The sequence below is a fragment of the Armigeres subalbatus genome, chromosome 2 (genome assembly GCF_024139115.2).
Source record: "Armigeres subalbatus isolate Guangzhou_Male chromosome 2, GZ_Asu_2, whole genome shotgun sequence".
Lineage (NCBI taxonomy): Eukaryota > Metazoa > Arthropoda > Insecta > Diptera > Culicidae > Armigeres > Armigeres subalbatus.
The window spans coordinates 193,839,830-193,861,198 of NC_085140.1; the positions used below are offsets into that span (position 1 = coordinate 193,839,830).

The 21,369-nt window shown below is 37.0% G+C and overlaps 1 protein-coding gene across 3 annotated transcripts in view; it reads left to right on the forward strand.

Annotated features, from left to right (window-relative positions):
- LOC134211440 (methylcytosine dioxygenase TET) overlaps nucleotides 1–21,369 on the forward strand; it is a 470,864-nt gene that overhangs the window by 306,559 nt on the left and 142,936 nt on the right. The gene's annotated exons all lie outside the window — the stretch shown is intronic.

Below are 21,369 nucleotides of genomic sequence, written 5' to 3' on the forward strand. Positions count from 1 at the left end.
CAAATTAATGCGAATCCAATCTGAATCTGAATCTAAATCTAATCTAAATGCAATCCAAATTCAATCGAAAAACAATCCAAATCCAAAACCAAACCCAAGCATTATCCAAGTTCAATCCAAATCCAATTCAAATCTAATCCAAACTAAATTAAAATCCAATCCAGCTCCAATACAAATTTATTCAAATCCAATCCAAATCTATATCGATCTTTAATAGAATCCAGTGAAAATTCACATCCTACCAAAATCCAATTTCAATCTAATCCAAATCCAACCCAAATCTAATCTAAATCTTATCCAAATTCAATTCTAATTTAACCCAAATCTAATCAAAATCCAGTCCAATGCCAACCCAAGTTTAATCCAAAGCCAATCCTATTATTACTCTAATTCCAATAAAATTCCTATCCAAGTCCAGTTCCAAACCGATTCCAATCCAATTCAATCCAAATTCAAATCTAATCAAAATCCAGTCCAATACCAACCAAAGCCTAATCCAAAGCCAATCCAAATTAATCTAAATCCAATCAAATTCCTATACAAATCCAATTCCAATACAATCCAAATTCAAATCAAACCATATCCAATACAAATCTAATCCAAAACCAAACACAAATCTAATCCGAATCCAATCCAAATCCAACATTAATTCCTTAAAATCCAATTCAAATACAATACAAATCTAATCCAAATTCTACTCAAATTTAATCCAATTACAGTCCATATCCAATAAAAATATAATCCAAATCCTTATCAAATCGAATTCAAATCCTATCTAAACCCAATGTGAATTCAATCCAAGGCAAATCTAATCCAAATACAATCGAATTCCAATTCAAATCCAATCAAAATCCAAGCCAAGCCCAATTCAAATTTTATCCAAATCTATTCAACCAAATCCAATCCAGATTCAATCTAAATCTATTCAAATTAAATCTGAATCGAATTCAAATCTAATCTAAATCTAATCTAAATTCGTTATCTTGCAATTAGGCCGAAGGCCGTTAGACCGAAAGTCACGAGGCTGAAGGTCATTAGGCCGAATGGTCAGTAGGCCGAACGGGCATTAGGCCGAATGGCCATTAGCCCGAATGAGAAGTAAGAAGCAAAAAGTGAGAGATTAGAAGTTTTTTCTTCTTCCTTCTTGTCTCTTCTTTTTTCCTTCTTTCTTTTTTTATTTCGTCTTCCTTCTTTCTTCTTCGCTATTCCTTCTTCTGTCTTTCTTCATTCTGTGTTTTTTATTATTTAACCTTCTCTCTTCCTCCTTCATCCTTTTATCCTTCTTACTTCTTCCTTATTCCTTCTTCTTTTTTCATTTTTCCCTCTTCCTTGTTCGTTCTTCATTATTTAATCTTCCTTCTTATCCTCCTGCATTTATCCTTCATATTTCTTCTTTCTTTATTTCTCCTGGTTCCTTCTTCCGTCTCCATTCTCCCTCTTCCATCCTTTTTCCCCTTTTCCATAATCTTTCTGCTTTCTTCCTTTTCTCGCTCTTCATACTTCTTTCTTTCTTCCTTCATTCTTATTTCTTCTTCCATCTTCCTTTTCTTCATTTTTTCTTTTTTCTTCTTCTTGCTTTATTCTTCCTTTTACTTTCTTTCTTCTTTTTTCATTCTTCTAACTTCTTCCTTACTTCTTCTTCTCTCGATTTTTTCTTGGCTCTTCCTTCATTCTTCCTTATTCCTTATTCCTTCTTCTTTCTTCTTTTTTCATTTTCTCTCTTCCTTGTTCGTTCTTCATTATTTGCTTCTTATCCTCCTTCATTTTTTTTCTTTCTTTATTTCTCCTGCTTTCTTCTTCCTTCTCCATTCTCCCTGCTTTCATTCTTCTTCCCCTTCTCCATCTTCTTTCTGCTTTCTTCCTTCTTTCTTCTTCCTTCTTCCTTCTTTCTTTCTTTCTTTCTTCCTACTTCCTACCTTCTTCCATCTTCCTTTTTTCATTTTTTCTTTTTTCTTCTTCTTGCTTTCTACTTCCTTTTACTAACTTTCTTCGTTTTTCATTCTTTTTACTTCTTCCTTATTTGTTCTGCTCTTTTGATTTTGTTTTCTTTGTTCTTCCTTATTCCTTATTCGTTCTTCTTTCTTCTTTTTTCATTTTTCTTTCTTCCTTGTTCGTTCTTCATTATTTGCTCTTCCTTCTTATCCTCCTTCTTTCCTCATTATCTTTCCTGCTTCCTTCTTCATTCTCCCTTCGTCCATCCTTCTTCCCCTTTTTCCATCTTCTTTCTGCTTCCTTCCTTCTTCCTTTTTTTCTCTCGCTGTTCCTACTTCTTTCTTTCTTTCTTCCAACTTTTTTCTTTCTTTCTTCCTACTTCCTTTCTTCTTTCTTCTTTTTTCTTCCATTTTCTTTTTTTTTCTTGCTTTCTTCTTCCTTTTACTTTCTTTCTTCCTTTTTCATTCTTCTCACTTCTTCCTTATTTGTTCTTATCTCTTGATTTTTTTCTTGGCTCTTCCTTCTTCCTTTTTCTTCTTCCTTCTACTTTTTTTCTTCTTCCTTCTGCCTTCTTCTTCATTTCATTTCTTTATTTCCCTTTTTCCGTCTTCGTTATTTATTCTTCCTGCTTACTTCTTGCTCTTCTTTCTTCTTCCTTCTTCTTCCTTCTTCTTCCTTCTTCTTTCTTCTTCCTTCTTCTTTCATCTTCCTTCTTCTTTCTTCTTCCTTCTTCTTTCTTCTTCCTTCTTCTTTCTTGTTCCTTCATCTTTCTTCCTTCTTTATTTTTCCATCTTCCTTCTTCCTTTTCTGTCTTTCATCTTCCTACTCTCTACTTCGTATTCCTTTTACTTCTCCGTTTTCCATCTTTCTTCTTCCTTCTTCCATCTTCCATCTTCCTTCTTCCTCTTCCATCTTCCAACTTGATTCTTTCTTCTTCTTTCTTCCTCACTTCTCACTTCCCAATTCTCATTCGGCCTAATGACCATTCGGTCTAATGGTCTTAGGTCTAATGACACAACATCTCCAAATTCAGTTCAAAACCAACTAAAAACTAATCAAAATCCAATCTAAAATCAACCTAAATCTTATCCAATTTCAATCCAAATCTAATCCACACTCAACCCTAATACAAATTCAATCTAATTGGATATGATATAGATCCAATCTAAATGGGATCCAAAACCAATTCAATCTAAATCGAATTAAAATTCAATCCAAATCCACTACAGATCCAACCAAAATCAATTCAAATCCAATCCAAATCTAAATCGAATCCAATTTAAATCTTATTCAATTCCAATCCAAAACCAACCCGAATCTAAATCCAATCCGAAAACAATCTAAATCCAATTCAAATCCAATCAAAATCCAAGCCAAATTCAATTCAAATCAAATTACAATTAAAATTCAATCTAAATATAATCAAAATCCAATCTAAATACAATACAATCCAATATAAAAGCAAATTCAATCCAAATCCTAATTTATATCCTATTCAAATCGAATCCAAATTTCATCCAAATCGAATTCAAATTCTATCCAAACCTAATACAATCCAAATCCCACCAAAATCTAATCCAAACTCAAATCAAATTCTATCTAATTCCAATCCAAATATATTCGATACAAATCTAATCCATATCCAATCTAAATATCATTTAAATCTTATCCAAATGTAAACCAAATCTAATTCAAAATGTATCCAAAACCAATCCAAATCTAATCCGAATTAAATTAAACAATAACACAAATCTCCTCCGAAACCAGCCAAAATCTCATCCGAGTTCAATCCGAAACCAACTCAAATTTTACTCAAATCCAATCCAAATCGTATCCAATTTCATCCCAAAATCAATCAAAAACCAATTCTAAACCAACTCAAATCTAATCCAAATTCAATTCAAAATCAACCAACATCTAATCCAAATCCCATAAAAAAGCAATCCAAATCTAACCCAAAATCAATCCAAAATCAACCCAATTCCAATCAAAATCTAATCCGAATCTAATCAAAATCCAATCCAAAATCCTAATCCATTTTAAATCAAATCTACACCCTATCCAAATCCAATCCAAATCAATATCTGATCAAAATTCAATCCGAATCCAATCTAAATCCAATCTAAATCGGATCCAAAGCAATTCTAATCTAATCCAAAAATAATCTAATCCAAATTTAAATCGAATCCAATCCAAATCTAATCCAAAAACAACCCAAATATAATCCAAATCCCATTCGAATCTTATCCAAATTCAATCCAAATATAATCCGAATTCTATTTAAAACAAATCCAAAGCTAATCCAAATCCAATCCAAAAACAACCCAAATCTTATCTAAATTCAATCCAAATCCAATCTTATCCAAATTCAATTTAAAAACTAACCCAAATTCAATCCTAACTCACCCCAAATCCAATCCAAATCCAGTCCAAATTCAATACAAAACCATTTCAAATCCATTCCATATCCTATCTAAAACGAATCAGAATACAATCCAATCCAAATCTAAATCCAATCCAAAATCAACCCAAATCCGATCCGAATGTAATCCAAACCTAACCCAAATCCAAAATCATTACAAATACAAATACAATCCAATTCCTAATCCAATCAAAATCGAATCAAAAATTGTAATCCAATTCAAATTTACCTCAAATATTTATAATAAAATCGATAGTGAGTAGTAAAATCAGTTTTAAATAGAAAGTCACAAAAAATTGTTGCGAAAAGAAAGTCATACAGCATTAAAATATTGCACATTGTTGGATTTTACTACATTTGTCAGGCTTGTCAACATTTCAAGAATTCCTGTCGAAATTAAAAATCAATATCTTTTCATTAAACACAATATTAAAACTCCATTTCCAAACAAATGCCTCTCATCAGTTACCAACGAAGCGCCCCTGACTTGGCCAATCTAATCAATGTGCACATGCATGCAGCATCCGAGCTTTCTGTACGTTGTATCGCAGTAAAAGCCTACGCAACCTATACTCTCGGATTCGGACGTGCTCATACATATATTTTGCACATTTTCTCCAAGCTTTCAAAGGCCCGATGTGTTCCGATGTTTCGCCCCATGCACTATCCCTGGCCTTGAGTACACAGAATCCCTTTCTCCTGTGGCCGCCATCATCGTCGGTCTAATATAATTACGAGATCTAAAATTTTCCTTGTCAGCATCATTTCGAAAATTGTATACATCAGAGAGTCCCATCATTACCCATACCCTGGCGCGGGCAGTGGCGATGCCGCCCCCTTGCAGAGGCAGATGACGATGGCAAAAAGCGGCCTCGGCCTAACTCGCCGAGACTACGCTGCCCCAGTAGGTCTCCTTGAATGTGCTCCTCTTGTGACTTTGTTGCGCTTCGGTGCTAAATTATTGGGTAAAATAATAATAATGGCAAATAATAGCCCGCCTCGAACCCAGCTCGAACGTTGCCCGTTGAATCAGGGAGTCCAGCTGATCAGTATGCGTACCACGTTCCAGCGCCGAGTACGGATTCCTCCTGCCACCCACACATAAGACGCCGCGCCGCACAGCCTCCCATACGCACTCGATACACATATGAGGAAAACATGCATCCCCAGTCCAGAGAAGCGACCTCGGTGGTTCCGTCGACGTTTTGTCCCGGACGCAACATCCTGTCCCGTGGTAACAATAGACGATCCGAGTGCAGGTCCGATGGATCTTAATTAATGAATAAAATCTAACGAGCGCTGCCACCCCACATGTACGTACGTACGTGCTGCATGCGCTTTTCTTCACTGGATGGCACCCTGCCCCCGCCGAAGGAACGCCAATCCGGAACATTGGACGGAAGCCTCGCATGAGTTTAGAAAGTGGACGCATCACACATGCGATGGTGCATCGGAACTCGCTTCGCAGGTCACCACCGACCGGCGCAGTTGTTTGTTTGTTTTCCGACGATAGAATGGTGCTGATGATGGGGTTGCAAACCAGCAATGGCAGCTTCGCCCGCCGTCTCATCATTGCACAGTGGCGGGGGCCCATAGAAAACTTATTCAAAATTCTTATTGGTTGACCAATCTCTTTCATATTGGCACACTGTACACACTTAAAATAAATCGCAGATTTCTGTGAAATTTCACCGAAATCTCAACAGCAGAACTGTTCGGTAAATAATTTTACAGATTTTCGGTGTTTTTGACAGTTAAACAAAGGAAAAATCGCAGAAAATTTGGTGAAATAATTACCGAACAGTTCTGCTGTTGAGATTTCGGTGAATTGAAGCAAAATTTACCGAAATCTGTGAAATGATTTAAGTGTGTATACTTCCATTTTCGTCGATATCGGTCTACATTTATATGATGGATATCATGTTTTAGGTCTTCTGTTTGAACGACGCACCGGTTCTTTTATTAAAATATCGTTTTTGGGATGATGTTATCCATTTTTGGTACACTTTGCTTGATGTTCGAGGAAAACAAAACGATGAAATGTTTTTAAATTTCTTCCATCCTTCGGGTACTGTGGCCGGTAGCCGTCATTCGGTAGTGCGTATGCAGTTGCACAATGCGTTTCTGCGATATGCGCTGCTGCATAGATAAAAGGACTTCCTCTTGTATGCATTCGCAGGGCAGGAGTGTGGGATGTTATTGCATCTGCAAAAGTTTCCTCATCTATTTTTTCTCGGAAGCCTTAGCAAGCGCAGACAGGGGCGGACCGGGCGGCTTCGCGGATCGAATCCGCTCGGAAGCTCGGACTGCAGCGGACACTTTCAAATGGTAGGTTTTGGATGATTATAGCACAAACAGTTCTCCGATGGGGCGTCAGCACCGCCATCATCGGCACACCAATAACAACAACGGGCAACAATATTGAAGTAGGAATAGAGCGGCGGTCCGGGGGAGGTGGGGACTTCTGCAGCAAAAGGCTCCTCTATCGCGCTGGACCCCGAGATTATCGATCCGTTCGGCGAGATAACGAGCGTGCTCTGCTGGTCGTTTGTGTTTCTGCAGCATGATGGGGTCAGTCTGCAAGACCGTCGTCATCTATCGCTCGCAATCTCTTCTTCGGTTCGGTGGAAGGATGATGATAAACTAATGAGGCACAATAGTTGTTATTTTCAATAACGAGAAAGATGAATACATGATGACTGATGCGGCAGCGTCCTAATGGTTCTGATGAATTGTTGGACGTTCGACGACTCCATTAACTAACTTCTCGACGGCTGACGATAGAATCAAGTTCCATGAGGGAGAACGCATTTCCGATTGTACGTTATAGAAGTAGGAATAGATCTTATCTGTTATGATTATGTTTAGAGTTCGCAGAACAGTTTCATATACTGAGAAAACTGGTTGTAGAGCTTTGTGAGGTTTAGTTTTCACATTTAAACAATTGCGTTGATTTCCATAAGTTGCATTTCTTTACTCTACATCATGGAATATTTTGAGATCGTTTAACCCAAATTCAAACCATGCATGTCGAGATAAAAAGCCGCGTGATCATACCACACGCCTAGAGTTTCCCCATTCTCCTTACTTTCGTACAAATCTGTGATACAATCCTATTTAAACAGGAATCTCAAAGAGCTCAAAGTAACCTCAAATAACCAATATTACCCAACCAAAATATTAACTCAATCTTCTGGGTGTTGACCATAAATAAATTCCCACATTGGCAATGGCTTTGAAAGCCTTTAATTAATAAAAATGAAGACTGTCGAAAACATTGCGTTGACCGAGAGGCACCAAAATCGGTACAATTGGGCACCATAATTTAACAAGTTCTATTATATTATAATGTGTTAATACAATAATATACTGACTCTAATATAATATGATAAGATCCTCCTAAATGCAAGTTCACATTGGGTTTGACCAAAAGAACTACGATAACACTGGTGTGATTAAATCAAATGCTGTCCGATATCTGACTTAATCTGTTCTAGTATACTAAATTTGACCACTCTGTCTATGATTATATTATTATTTAAAAAAAAGTCTTAAAACAGTAGTCTTTTCTAATTCAATTCTCTCAATTTTATAGTTCAATAGTGTATATAAAATTATTGTAGAACTAATTTGTAATTTTTCTTTTTATTTCCAGGTATGTACCAAATAACACGATGCTTAGAAATTAACGCGTTGCTAAGATAAGTATATAAAGACATGATTTTTGTACACCAGTACGAGAATTGGAAAGTAACAAATAAAGAATGAGAAATAAGAAGTTAAACCTCTTAATTCTCCCTTTCACTTCTTATTTCTCACCCTCACTCATCACTTTGAAAAGTGAGAAATGTGAAGTGAAAGGTGAGAAATAAGAAGTAAGACGATTCACTTCTAACTTCTCACTACTAATACACTTCTCACTTCTAACTTTACACTTCTCACTTTGTACTTCTGGAAAGTGAGAAGCACGATATGAGGAATAAGAAGTAAGAAGTAAAACATAAAAGATTGGAAGTATGTATGACCCGAGTAGCACAAGTCAGACAAACAATGTTTTAAGTTGATGGTCAGAGTTGTTAAAATCATTCACAAATCTCAATCATCGAGCGCTCCCGTGCGAGCACACTTATTTGCGAATTAGAAAGAATGCATCACGGATGAGTTTTTCATGCCAAATCACATCGTTTCACTTATTCTCATAAAAAAAATATTTTGCTCCAAAATGTGTTGAAACCCAACTTGGGCATTTTTTTGTTTAAACATCACAAGGGTATCCATTGTTCAATGCGATGAATGTCATTTCACTGTTTTTTAACTACATAGCCCGCTGTCATCATTGAAACGCAGTATAAAAACATTATTACCCGGGACATCCTAGCTACGATCTAGCCTCAAGGCTAAACAATAGGATGTCAATAGCCATCAACTCATATCAGGAGTTAGCATTTTTTTTGTCATTTTATCTTAAAAACATAGTTCTAAAATTGCATTTATCCCTTCACTGTGGAACCACATAAGGGCACTAAATATATGTTGCTGGTAAAATCTGGAAATTTAAGGAATTTCATTTTATGTGAAATTTTCATGCATTTTGTAATATTAACAGATAATTGGATATTATTACCCCAAAGTGTTGAACAGTTATTAATAAATGTTAGCTGAATAAAAACTAATGAAGTAAATCGTTCCGCAAATGTTTTATTCTGTTATTTACTGAGTAAAAAACGATTTTTCAAAACTTCTGAATGGCACCGATGTCAAACATATCCAAGCCATACCCGATAGCACAGCTAGGCAAATATAAACATATTATATGAGTCTAGATATGATCATAGGTTGTTGTGTTTTCCTCTTCATTGTAGATCCTTAAAAAGCACTATACATATTTTGTTGGTAAAAGGCAAGAAAAAAAATTCAAGCGACTTAGGGGTCAAATAATCATCAAAGTGCATTTATGTTAATTTTTTACGAATTCTGTAAAAAAAATATAATACCCAAGTATCCACATCGGCGGTTTGGAAATGTTTATCATCGGCCCAGAAGTATTTAAAAATCGTGCTTTACCCACTGAATCACAAAAAAACATTTGCGAAACGATTTATTCAATTAATTATTATTTCGATAAAAGGATGAAAAACATGAAAAATTGTGATGTATTGAACATTTAGGCAAAACGAGCTGAATAACTACATACAGAAGTGTCCCACGTCTATAAAACATCACTCACTGAATTTCCTGGAAAACTCCTTTTCGAAGAAGTTTTTCATCTCCTCTGTGAGTCGTCCGTGAAAAAAGTTATATTGCGGTCATTATTCGATCGTATTGAATTACTTGTTGAATTACTTGTTTTTTAGTACATGGGTCGTTTTTTAGTTCAGTCGAATCCTTATCCCTCACGAAGCCATTGAACACAAGTTCCGACATCAGCTCGACTCCATATCAGCCAAACTGAGCTTGTTCGCCAATCAAACAAGGAATTGACGGTAGCAGCAGTGGTGACAATTGCAATACATTCAGGCGCTATTCCTTCAGCAGCAGTGAAGAAGCTAGTATTCTCATCACTCATCCGACCAGGAATAGAAACAAACTCACGTGGTAAACCAAGCTGCCCTGGGGATGCGTTTTTGCTACATGACCGCTTACCCCAAATATGCAGAAATCGTTGCATGATAGCAGGATTTTGTTGATGAAGACCTCACCTTTCAAAGTCCAATTTAATCGCAAATTTTAATTGCCGTGTACTCTTCTAGTGGAGTTCGTTAAGTATCACTTTATTTTACTACATTTTATTTCTATTTTTAGTATCTATTTTACTTGACTTCACATCTAATTTAAAATTATACTGCTTTGAGGACATCACAGAGCAATTTTTTACAAAATTCTTATCTTGTATCGACACTATGTTGAATTCGGCTTAACCCTCAAACTGCCGGGACGAATCTTGACAAATTAAAACAGCTCTTTCTCGGTCAACTTTTAACTAAATTGCAAGCGCTTCAACTGTGATCAAGGGAATAGTAGTTCCACATGTAGATGGGTGAAATGCTCAGGATGACCCTCCCTCTTTTAGAGGGCGCTTTAAGTGTGGCAAGTCATTTTTGAGCAAATGTTTAGTATTTTGAAATTTTAACGCCGTAACAGGTGTTTAGTATAATTATATGGTCAATGTGAATGGATGACAACAATGGTAAATAAACATAAATTGACCTCCAGGTGACTTCGAATAGGTTCAAACCCGGAATATCGTATAAAATGCCAAGAATCATTGAATATATCGGTCTTCCAACCTCAAACTTCTCAGAATCTCATAGGTAACTGAGAAAACGCCATAGTTTCTTGGTAGGGTAAACTGGCCATTTGATGGCCACGGAAAGTTTCGAAACCGGAATTTCCAGTACAAAAAGCCAACATAAAACAACAAAACAAATTAGGTGTCCGACCTTTCAAACTTCTCAGAATCTCATAAGTAAATACGAAAACGCCATAGTTTTTCAGTAGGGTAAAACTGGCCATACGATGGTCACGGAAAGGTTCAGCGGAATTTCGGTAAAAATGACCATAGAACTACAAACAAATTAGCCTTTCGACACCTCAAACTTGAGAATCTCATGAGTAATCTGGAAAGGCCTTAGTTTCTTGGGTAAAACTGGCCGCGGTGGCCATGGAACAGGTTCGGAAATCCGAATTTCCGGTAAAAATGCCAACATAAAACAACAAAACAAATTAGGCTAACACCTCAAACTTCTCAGAATCTCATAAGTAACTTACATAACAAATTTGCTTCCGACACCTCAATCCTCTCAGAATCTCATAGTTATCTAAGCGCCATAGTTTTTGGTAGGGTAAAACGCGCCATGCAGCCATGGCCAAACTGTCGTGCATTGGCGATGGACATTTCGTAACCGGAATTTCCGGTAACAGAATGAAACATAAAACTACAAACAAATTAGGCTTCCGACACCTCAACTTCAGAATCTCATAAGTAACTTAGAAAACATAGTTTTTCAGTAGTTAAAACTGGCCATGTGATGGCCATGGAACAGGTTCAGGAACAGGAATTTCCAGTACAAAGGCCAGCATAGAATCACAGAATATGTTGGTCTTCGACACTTAATCCTCTCAGAATCTCATTAGTAATCCAGATAACCCATGGTCTTTTGGTAGGGAAAAGTGGGCTTGGATGAACACGGAAGGGTTCAGGAGCCCAGAACTCACGGTACAAAGGCCATCTAGAACTATAAAACAGGTCCAAGCCCTTATCTCTTACACATTATTTCCCGTTACTAAAGACCAAAGTAGAACTACAAAAAAACAGTCTCGGATGTACCACTTTGACCAGCTATTAGATCTATCGCAGCATTCCCGTATTCTTAATGTAGGGTGATCGAATTACTCCAATACTATTGATCAGCAATGCAGTATCGGTTTCGATATAGTTCTTGTTTTTCTCTCAAGAGGATCATGATGATCTATTTGGACCCTTTAGAGAGCAATATCATTGAATGTGCGCCCTTTATCATAAGAATTCAATCCTTCTGGAGAGTATCGGAGCGCTAACCACCTCTTTGTCTTGCTTCTACAATATCACCAGTAAGGCACCACATCTGGGATTTAGCTATGTACAAAACCATTTCTAGCTAAAACATTTGTCCTGCAATGAGAATTTCCGTCGTTAAGTTAGTTGTACTTTAGATAATTCTATTGGTAGCGTAATCCTTAACTAAAACAACTTATAGCCCTAGCTCGAAAAATGGATTTAGCTCGGGCTCGGTTTGGTAGGCCTTACTCCGTAGCACTACGTACAAGTGATCTAACGTTACAGAAAAAGGACTACATAGAACTACAAAATAAACCAGTCTATCGACCCTCAAACTTTTCACAAAATCTAAATTATTCGTAGGGTAGAAATGGCCGTACAGTAGCTGGAACAGGTTCCAGAAACCAGTATTTCAGTGAAAAGATCTACATAGAGCATCTGTCAAATCAGTCTTTCCGACATCTTGAACTACAGAATTGCAGTAATTAGAAAATGCCAAAGTGTTTTAGAAATACTGAAATTTTATACCACAGACAAGATTCGAGTCTCTGAAACCATTCTGATAGCCTAACGTGGCTTTTCGTCCGGATATTCAGGTTCCGAAACCTATCATGAAACTATGCGTTTTCAAAATTACTCATGAGATTCTTAGAAGATTGAAGTGCCGGAAGACCGCTTAATTTCGAGGTTCTATGATGGCCTTTGTACTATGACTGATTTTTGATCTATTCCGTGGTCATCACATGACCAGTTTTACTCTACCAAGGAACTAAGATTTTCTGGATTACTTATGATATTATGAGAAGCTTGAGGTGTCGGAAGACTTATTTGTATTATAGTTCTATGTTGGCCTTTCTGCCGGAAATTCGGTTTCAAAATTTTCCGTGATCCCACATGGCCAGTTCTACCCAACAAAAAAAAACTATGCACTATATTTTCTTAGGTACTCATGAGATTTTGAGTAGCTGAGGTATCGAAGACTGATTTGTTTTGTAGTTCAACGTTGGTCTTTTTGTACCGTAAATTTCGGGTCTCCGGAACCTATACCGTGGCCCTTAATTACTTATACTAAATCATCCGTTATGATGATGATTTCAAGATACTAAACATTTACTCTTTCGACAACGATCCGACGGGCACAAGAAGGCGAGGTGCGCAGGCAAGGTGGATCGATCAGGTGGAAGATGACTTGCGGACCCTCCGAACTGCGTGGTTGGGGACGTGTAGCCATGGACCGAGCCGAATGGAGAAGACTCTTATATACCGCACAGGCCACTTCGGCCTTAGTCTGAATAAAAATAAAATTTACTCTAAAATGACGCAAACTCTCCTTTAAAGAAGGAGAGTCATCCTGAACATTTACCCATCTACTTTCTGACACTATTCCTTGACCACAGTTGCAACCGCTTGCATTTTAGTTGAAAATTGACCGAGAACAGGCTGTTTCAAGTTGTCAAGATTCGTCCTCAGTTTGAGGGTTAAAAGAAACCTTGAGAAAAATATTTACCTTTGAAATTGTTAATTCATTCATCTAATCCGATCACCAGTATTTTTGCATTTTGGTTCATTTATAATTCTGCGTCAGTAGTAAGAACTTAAATTTGAGGGATAATCAGTCAAGCTGTTAGTCATTTGAAAAAAGTCAGGCAGTTTCAAATATAAAGAAATTTTAATTGAGATGTCAGGAAGCCTAATCTATTGTAGTTTTATGTTGGCCATTTTAGCAAATTCGGGTTTCAAACCTGTTCCATGCCATCACGACCAGTTTTACCCTACGAAACTAAGGCCTTTCCAGATTACTCATGAGATTCTGAGGAGGGTGTGGGAAGCCAAATTTGTAATGTAGTTTATGCCCTTTTGTCCAGAATTTCGGGTTTCGGAACCTTTTCCATAACCATCGCATGGCCAGTTTACCCTACCAAAAACTAAGGCGTTTTCTAGATAACATGAAGTTCTGAGAGGATTGAGGTGTCGGAAGCCAAATTCGTTATGTAGTTTTATTTTGCCTTTTGTACTGGAAATTCGGGTTTGCGGAACCTTTTCCGTGCCATCACATGCCAGTTTACTCTACTGAAAAGCTAGGTTTTGTAAGTTAGTAACTATGAGATTCTGAGAAGTTTGAGGTGTGGGAAGCCTAATTTGTTTGTTGCTTTATGTTGGCGTTTTGTACCAGAAATTCGGGTTTCGGAACCTGTTCCATAGCCACCACGGCCAGTTTTACTCTACAAAAAACCATGGCGTTCTACATGACTCATGAGATTCTGAAAGTCTGAGGTGTCGGAAGCCTAATTTGTTTTGTAGTTTTATGTTGGCCATTTTCTCCGGAAATTCGGGTTTCGGAACCTGTTCCCCATACGCACGGCCAGTTTCTCACCAAGAAACTAAAGCCTTTTCCAGATTACTCATGAGATTCTGAAGTTTGGAGTATCGGAAGCCTAATTTGTTTTGTTGATTTATGTTGGCATTTTGTACCGGAAATTCGGGTTTCGGAACCTGTTCCATATCCACCACGGCCAGTTTACTCTCAAGAAACAAAGCCTTTTCAGATTACTCAGAGATTCTGAGAAGATCGAGTGTCGAAGCCTAATTTGTTTTGTAGTTTTATGTTGGCCATTTTTACCGGAAATTCGGGTTTCGGAACCTGTTCCATGGCCATCGCATGGGTTTACCTACAAAAAACTAAGGCGTTTTCTAGATAACTATGAGGTTCTGAGAGGATTGAGTGTCGGAAGCCAATTTCGTTATAGTTTTATTTTTGCCTTTGTACCGGAAATTCGGGTTTCCGGAACCTTTACGTGGCCATCATGGCCAGTTTGCCCTACTGAAAAACTTTGACGTTTTCTAAGTTACTTATGAGATTCTGAGAGAGTTTGAGGTGTCGGAAACCTAATTTGTTTAGTTGTTTTATGTTGGCTTTTTGTACCGGAAATTCGGGTTTCGGAACCTGTCCGTTGCCATCAAATGGCCATTTCCCTACCAAGAAACTATGGCGTTTTCTAAGTTACCTGAGATTCTGAGAGAGTTTGGGTGTCGGAAGACCGATATATTCGGTGATTCTGTGCGGCCTTTTATACCGGATATTCCGGGTTTCCGGAACCTATTCGAAGGTCACCGGAGGTCAATTGATGTTTATTTGACCATTTTGTCATCCATTCACTTGACCATTAATAACTTATACTAAAACACCTGTTACGCGTTAAAAATTACAAAATACTAAACATTTGCTCAAAAATGACTTATGCCACACTAAAACTCCCCCTCTAAAGAGGAGGTCATTCTACATTTACCCATCTTTATGCTGAACTACTATTCCCTTGATCACAGTTGAAACCGTTTGCAATTTAGTTAAAATTGACCGAGAACGAGCTGTTTTAATTTGTCAAGATTCGTCCAGCAGTTTGAGGGTTAATTGATTCTCAATTATGACAAATGTTTAAAATGTGATTGATTTATTGTTTGTTTTTAAATAATAGCGTTTTCATCTTTTTCATTAATGGATCGAGGAAAACATATTTAAGCAGGGAACAAAATACGTATCTATATGAGGATCTGTTGAAATTGATGAAATTGAAGTACATATGGGTTTGAAATGAAAACATTCGTCTTATATTGTTTGATACTGCTATTTTTCAGGATTCAAAATTTTATTTCCCAAACTTTGAATACTTTTGAATTTGTGCCTTTCAAGATCTTGGCTCAAGATCGGCTTCTATAATAGGATCTTTTTGGAGTAAAATGACTGACTTTCTGTACAACTATGTTGTACGAGAAGACAAAACAATAAGAAGCAGTTCATTCATCAGTGCTGCCTATTTTATGTCTTTTAAAATTCTAACCCTTAAATAAAAATTTTTTGAAAAACATATTTAATTTTATTTAATAATATACTTCATTTCCTATACCACACCTGTGAAATTTCAATGATTCTACATTTTCTCTCGATGCCAGCTGGCGGTCTTCACCTCCCTATGTAGTGCTAATACTTAGAAACAAAATATTTCAACGAACGCATACCCCAAACCTTCTGACCATAAAAAAAAGTGACATCTTTCAGATCAATTTGTATGATTAACACTATAGGATTCATTCGTTCATAAAATCGTTGTTACCTAATCTTTCAAATGACTATATCTCAGTTGTTTTTCAGCTATTCTGCTCAGGTTTTCACCAATCTCTTAGCCAACTCTTCTAATTTCCGGACATTACAAGAAAAAAATTGAATATATATATATATATATATTTCAATATTCATTTTAATCAAACGCTCATGTTGTTATGTATTATACATCCGTCTTTTTGTTTCATCTTTTCAGAAATCAAGTCTATTTTTCAATCTGTGAACCAGAAGGATGCATATTCCCGTTTTGAACCAGGACATTTCCTGACGAACTTTTAGTAACTCTGAAGACATCCTAAATCAAAAATTAGCTGGTATTGAAGAAAGGTCCTCCCTCATCCAGGACATTCAATTGAAACTTGGTAGGAAATTCCATTATATACATATATTTACCAAATTATATTGAAACTATATAATTATATACCAAAACAAAAAAATAACCATCAGGGCACCCAATTGAAGCGATTTGGATAGGAAGAGTGGAATCGCCAACTTCCTATTGTTAACATTTCGTGGATAAGGGCGGGCTCTTCTCCCCATCTATTGGGTCAATCTGGAAACGAAGGCTAGATTATAATATTGCATGTCGAACTTTCTTCTGGAAGGAGATTCTCTATTCATCCGTGGATTCGCATAAGCGTCTTTGCTTATGGAACCACCCCATTTGGCCCTTCATACAGCAGTCTGATGAAATAAACAATAGCATAAGTATGATCAAATCGTTTGTCAGATATGGCCAATGCTATCGGCAGGTGCCTTGCTACAATAGATGGTAGTATCATCATCATCATCATCATCATCACTAGATATCGACTGAAACTACCCATGTACTAAAAACAAGTAATTCAACAAGTAATTCAATACATTGAATAATGACCGTAGGATAACTTTTTCACGGACGACTCACAGAGGAGATGAAAACTCATTCGAAAGGGTTTTCCAGGAAATTCAGTGAGTGATGTTTTATAGACTGGGACACTTCTGTATGTAGTTATTCAGCTCGTTTTGCCTAAATGTTCAATACATCACAATTTTTCATGTTTTTCATCCTTTTATCGAAATAATAATTAATTGAATAAATCGTTTGCAAATGTTTTTGTGATTCAGTGGGTAAAGCACGATTTTTAAATACTTCTGGGCCGATGATAACATTTCAAACCGCCGATGTGGATACTTGGGTATTATATTTTTTTAATTCGTAAAAATTCACATAAATGCACTTTGATGATTATTTGACTAAGTCGCTTGAATTTTTTTTTGCCTTTTACAACAAAATATGTATGAGTGCTTTTGCCTTTCTCTGTACAACAAAGTTGTACCGAAATATCATTTCCTCAAATTCGAACTTTTGATAGAAGTCCCGGAGACCCATAGTGTTATATACCATTCGACTCAGCTCGATAAGCTGAACAAATCTGTCTGTCCGTGTGTGCGTGTGTGTGTGTGTATGTGTGTGCGTGTGTGTGTGCACAAAATGCCATAAAAACATTAGCAAATTTTCACATAGAAACTCTTAACCGATTTTCTTGCAACAAGTTGCATCCGACAGAACTAAAACGCTGTTGATCACTATTGAATTTCATTATAATTGCAAATTGCAAAAAATAGATAATATTAAAATAGTGATGAGACATAGTCACATAGAACAATAATGTGTTATGAAAATGCCTTGCATCTATAAATATTTTATCCTGGCTTCCATTAAGAGTTTCATCGTACTATAAAGATGCTCGTGTTGCACGCATTTAGGCGTAAGTATGCTCTTCGTTCAGTTTCATAGTACCATGAAATTGTCCGAAAGTCAAAATTCGAACATAGGAAATTCGAGAAACTTTTGGCAGCGCCATCTGTCGTCTACTAGTGTAAATTTTCTATCATAACATTAGACGGTGTAACTGTTTTGCCTTTCTTGTACATCATCGAGGTGTATGCGTAAAGGCTACATTTATTACCTTTTACGCGAGAAGGCGCCATCACCGCTAGGTTGATTAATCTGGGTTTTAAGGATCTACAATGAAGAGGAAAACACAACTTCCGTATAATATTTGAAAGATAAATATAAAAATTGTGATGTGACACTGACTTTTTTTTTTGAAAACGCTCTTTCGAATAAACCCTTGATCTTTTCTGTAAGTTGTCCGCGAAGAAAGAATTTTATTTTGTATAAAACATTACATTGAATGAGCTTTTAGGCTTGTATGACAAATTCCCGTATAATTCAATATTTTTAATTAAATATATGACTATTCGTTATTTCCAAATGCAGATAAAAACAGTATCTCCCATCATCTCCTACCTATGATCATATCTAGACTCATATAATATGTTTATATTTGCCTAGCTGTGCTATCGGGTATGGCTTGGATATGTTTGGCATGTGCCATTCAGAGTTTTGAAAATCGTTTTTACTCAGTAAATAACAGAAAAACATTTGCGGAACGATTTACTTATTGTTTTTATTCAGCTAACATTTATCAATAACTTTCAACACTTTGGGGTAATAATATCCAATTATCTGTTAATATTACAAAATGCATGAAAATTTCACATAAAATGCACTTTGATGCTTATTTGAAATTCTAAATTTCCAGATTTTACCAGCAACATATATTTAGTGCCCTTATGTGGTTCCACAGTGAAGGGATAAATGCAATTTTAGAACTATGTTTTAAGATAAAATACAAAAAAATGCTACTCCTGATATGAGTTGATGGCTATTGACATCCTATTGTTTAGCCTTGAGGATAGATCGGCTAGATGTCCCGGTAATAATGTTTTTTACTGCGCTTTCAATGATGACAGGGGCTATGTAGTTAAAAAACAGTGAAATGACATTCATCGCATTGAACAATGGATAGTCTTGCATGTGTAAACAAAAAAAATGCCGGCAATTGATTTTAAACACATTTTGGAGCAAAATGATTTTTTGGTTTGGAAAATGAGTGAAACGGTGTAATTTGTCATGAAAAACTCATCCGTGATGCATTCCTTCTAATTCGCAAATAAGTGTGCTCGCACGGGAGCGCACGATGATTGAGATTTGTGAATGATTTTAACAACACTTACCATCCACTTAAAACATTGTTTGTCGACTTGTCTACTCGGGTCATACATACTTCCAATCTTTTATGTTTTACTTCTACTTCTTATTCCTCATATCTGCTTCTCACTTTCCAGAAGTACAAAGTGGATGTGTAAAGTTAGTACAGTGAGTGTATTAGTAGTGAGTGAATTAGTGTTAGAAGTGAATCGCCTTATTCTTATTACTCACCTTTCACTTCGCATTTCTCACTTTTCAAAGATGAGGTGAGAAATGAGGGTAAAAGGAGAATTGAGGTTCTTATTTCTCATTCTTATTTCTTACTTCCAATTCTTGTACTGGTGTACAAAAATCATGTCTTTGTATACTTATCTTAGCAACGCGTTAATTTCTAACATCGTGTTGTTTGGTACATACCTGGAAATAAAAAGAAACTACAAATTATTTACAAAATTTTATATACACTATTGAACTATGAAATTGAGAGAAACCAGTCAAAAGAATTAAGACTCTGTTTTAAGACTTTTTTTAATAATAATATAATCATAGACAGAGTGGTCAAATTTAGTATACTAAAACTGATGAATGCAGAAATCGGACAGCATTTGATTTAATCACACCAGTGTTATCGTAGTTCTTTTGGTCAAACCCAATGTGAACTGAATTTGGAGAGATCTTTGATGTCATAGTCAGTATATTATTGTATTAACACTATAATATAATAGAACTTGTTAAATTATGGTGCCTGTACCGATTTTGGTGCCTCTCAGTGTTTTTCGACGACTTCATTTTTATTAATTTGGAGTTTTCAAAGCCATTGGTAATGTGGGAATTTATCTATGGTCAACCCAGAAGATCGAGGTAATACTTTGGTTTGGTAATATCAGATATTTTAGGTTCCTTTGAGCTCTTCCTGTTTAAAGAGATTCCTGTATAAATATGATTGTTTCGCAGATTTGTACAAAAGTAAGGAGAATGGGGAAACTCTAGGCGTGTGGTATGTTCACGCGGCTTCTTATCTCGACATGTATGGTTTGAATTGGGTTAAACAGTCTCAAAATATTCCATGATGTAGAAGGAAATGCAACTTATGGAAATCAACGCAATTCTTGAAATGTGAAAACTAAACCTCACAAGCTCTACAACCAGTTTCCTCAGTATATAAAACTGTTCTGCAGAACTCTAAACATAATCATAACAGATAAGATCTATTCTACTCCTATAACGTACAATCGGAAATGCGTTCTCCCTCATGGAACGTTCTATCGTCAGCCGTCGAGAAGTTAGTTAATGGAGTCGTCGAACGTCCAACAATTCATCAGAACCATTAGGACGCTGCCGCACAGTCATCATGTATTCATCTTTCTCGTTATTGAAAATAACAACTGTGCCTCATTAGTTTATCATCTCCTTCCACCGAACCGAAGAAGAGATTGCAGGCGATAGATGACGACGGTCTTGCAGACTGACCCATGCCAGAAACACAAACGACCGCAGAGCACGCTCGTTATCTCGCCGAACGGATCGATAATCTCGGGTCCAGCGCGATAGAGGCCTTTGCTGCAGAAGTCCCCACCTCCCCGGACCGCTCTATTCCTCTTCAATATTGTTGCCCGTTGTTGTTATTGGTGTGCCGATGATGGCGGTGCTGACGCCCCATCGGAGAACTGTTTGTGCTAATCATCCAAAACCTACCATTTGAAAGTGTCCGCTGCAGTCCGAGCTTCAGGCGGTTCGATCCGCAGAAGCCCGGTCCGCCCTGTCTGCGCTTGCTAGCTTCCGAGAAAAATAGATGAGGAAACTTTGCAGATGCAATAACATCCACACTCCTGCCCTGCGACGCGCATCAGGAGGAAGTCCTTTCTCTATGCAGCAGCGCATATCGCAGAAACGCATTGGAACACTGCATACTACCGAATGACGTCCCGCCACAAGTCAAGGATGGAAGAAAAAAACATTTCATCGTTTTGTTTTCCTCGAACATCAAGCAAAGTGTCAAAATGGATAACATCATCCCAAAACGAATTTTGATAAAAGTGCGTGTTCAAACCGGAAGACCTAAAACATGTTAACCTCCATCGTGAATGTAGAGAGTTTGAAAGAGATTGGTCAACAAGCAATTTTGAATAAGTTTTCTATGGGCCCCGCCACTGTGCAATGATGAGACGGCGGGCGAAGCTGCCATTGCTGGTTTACAACATCATCGCACCATTCTATCGTCGGAAAACAAACAAACCTGCGCCGGTCGGTGGTGACCTGCGAAGCGAGTTCCGATGCACCATCGCATGTGTGATGCGTCACTAGCAATACGTAACTTCTAG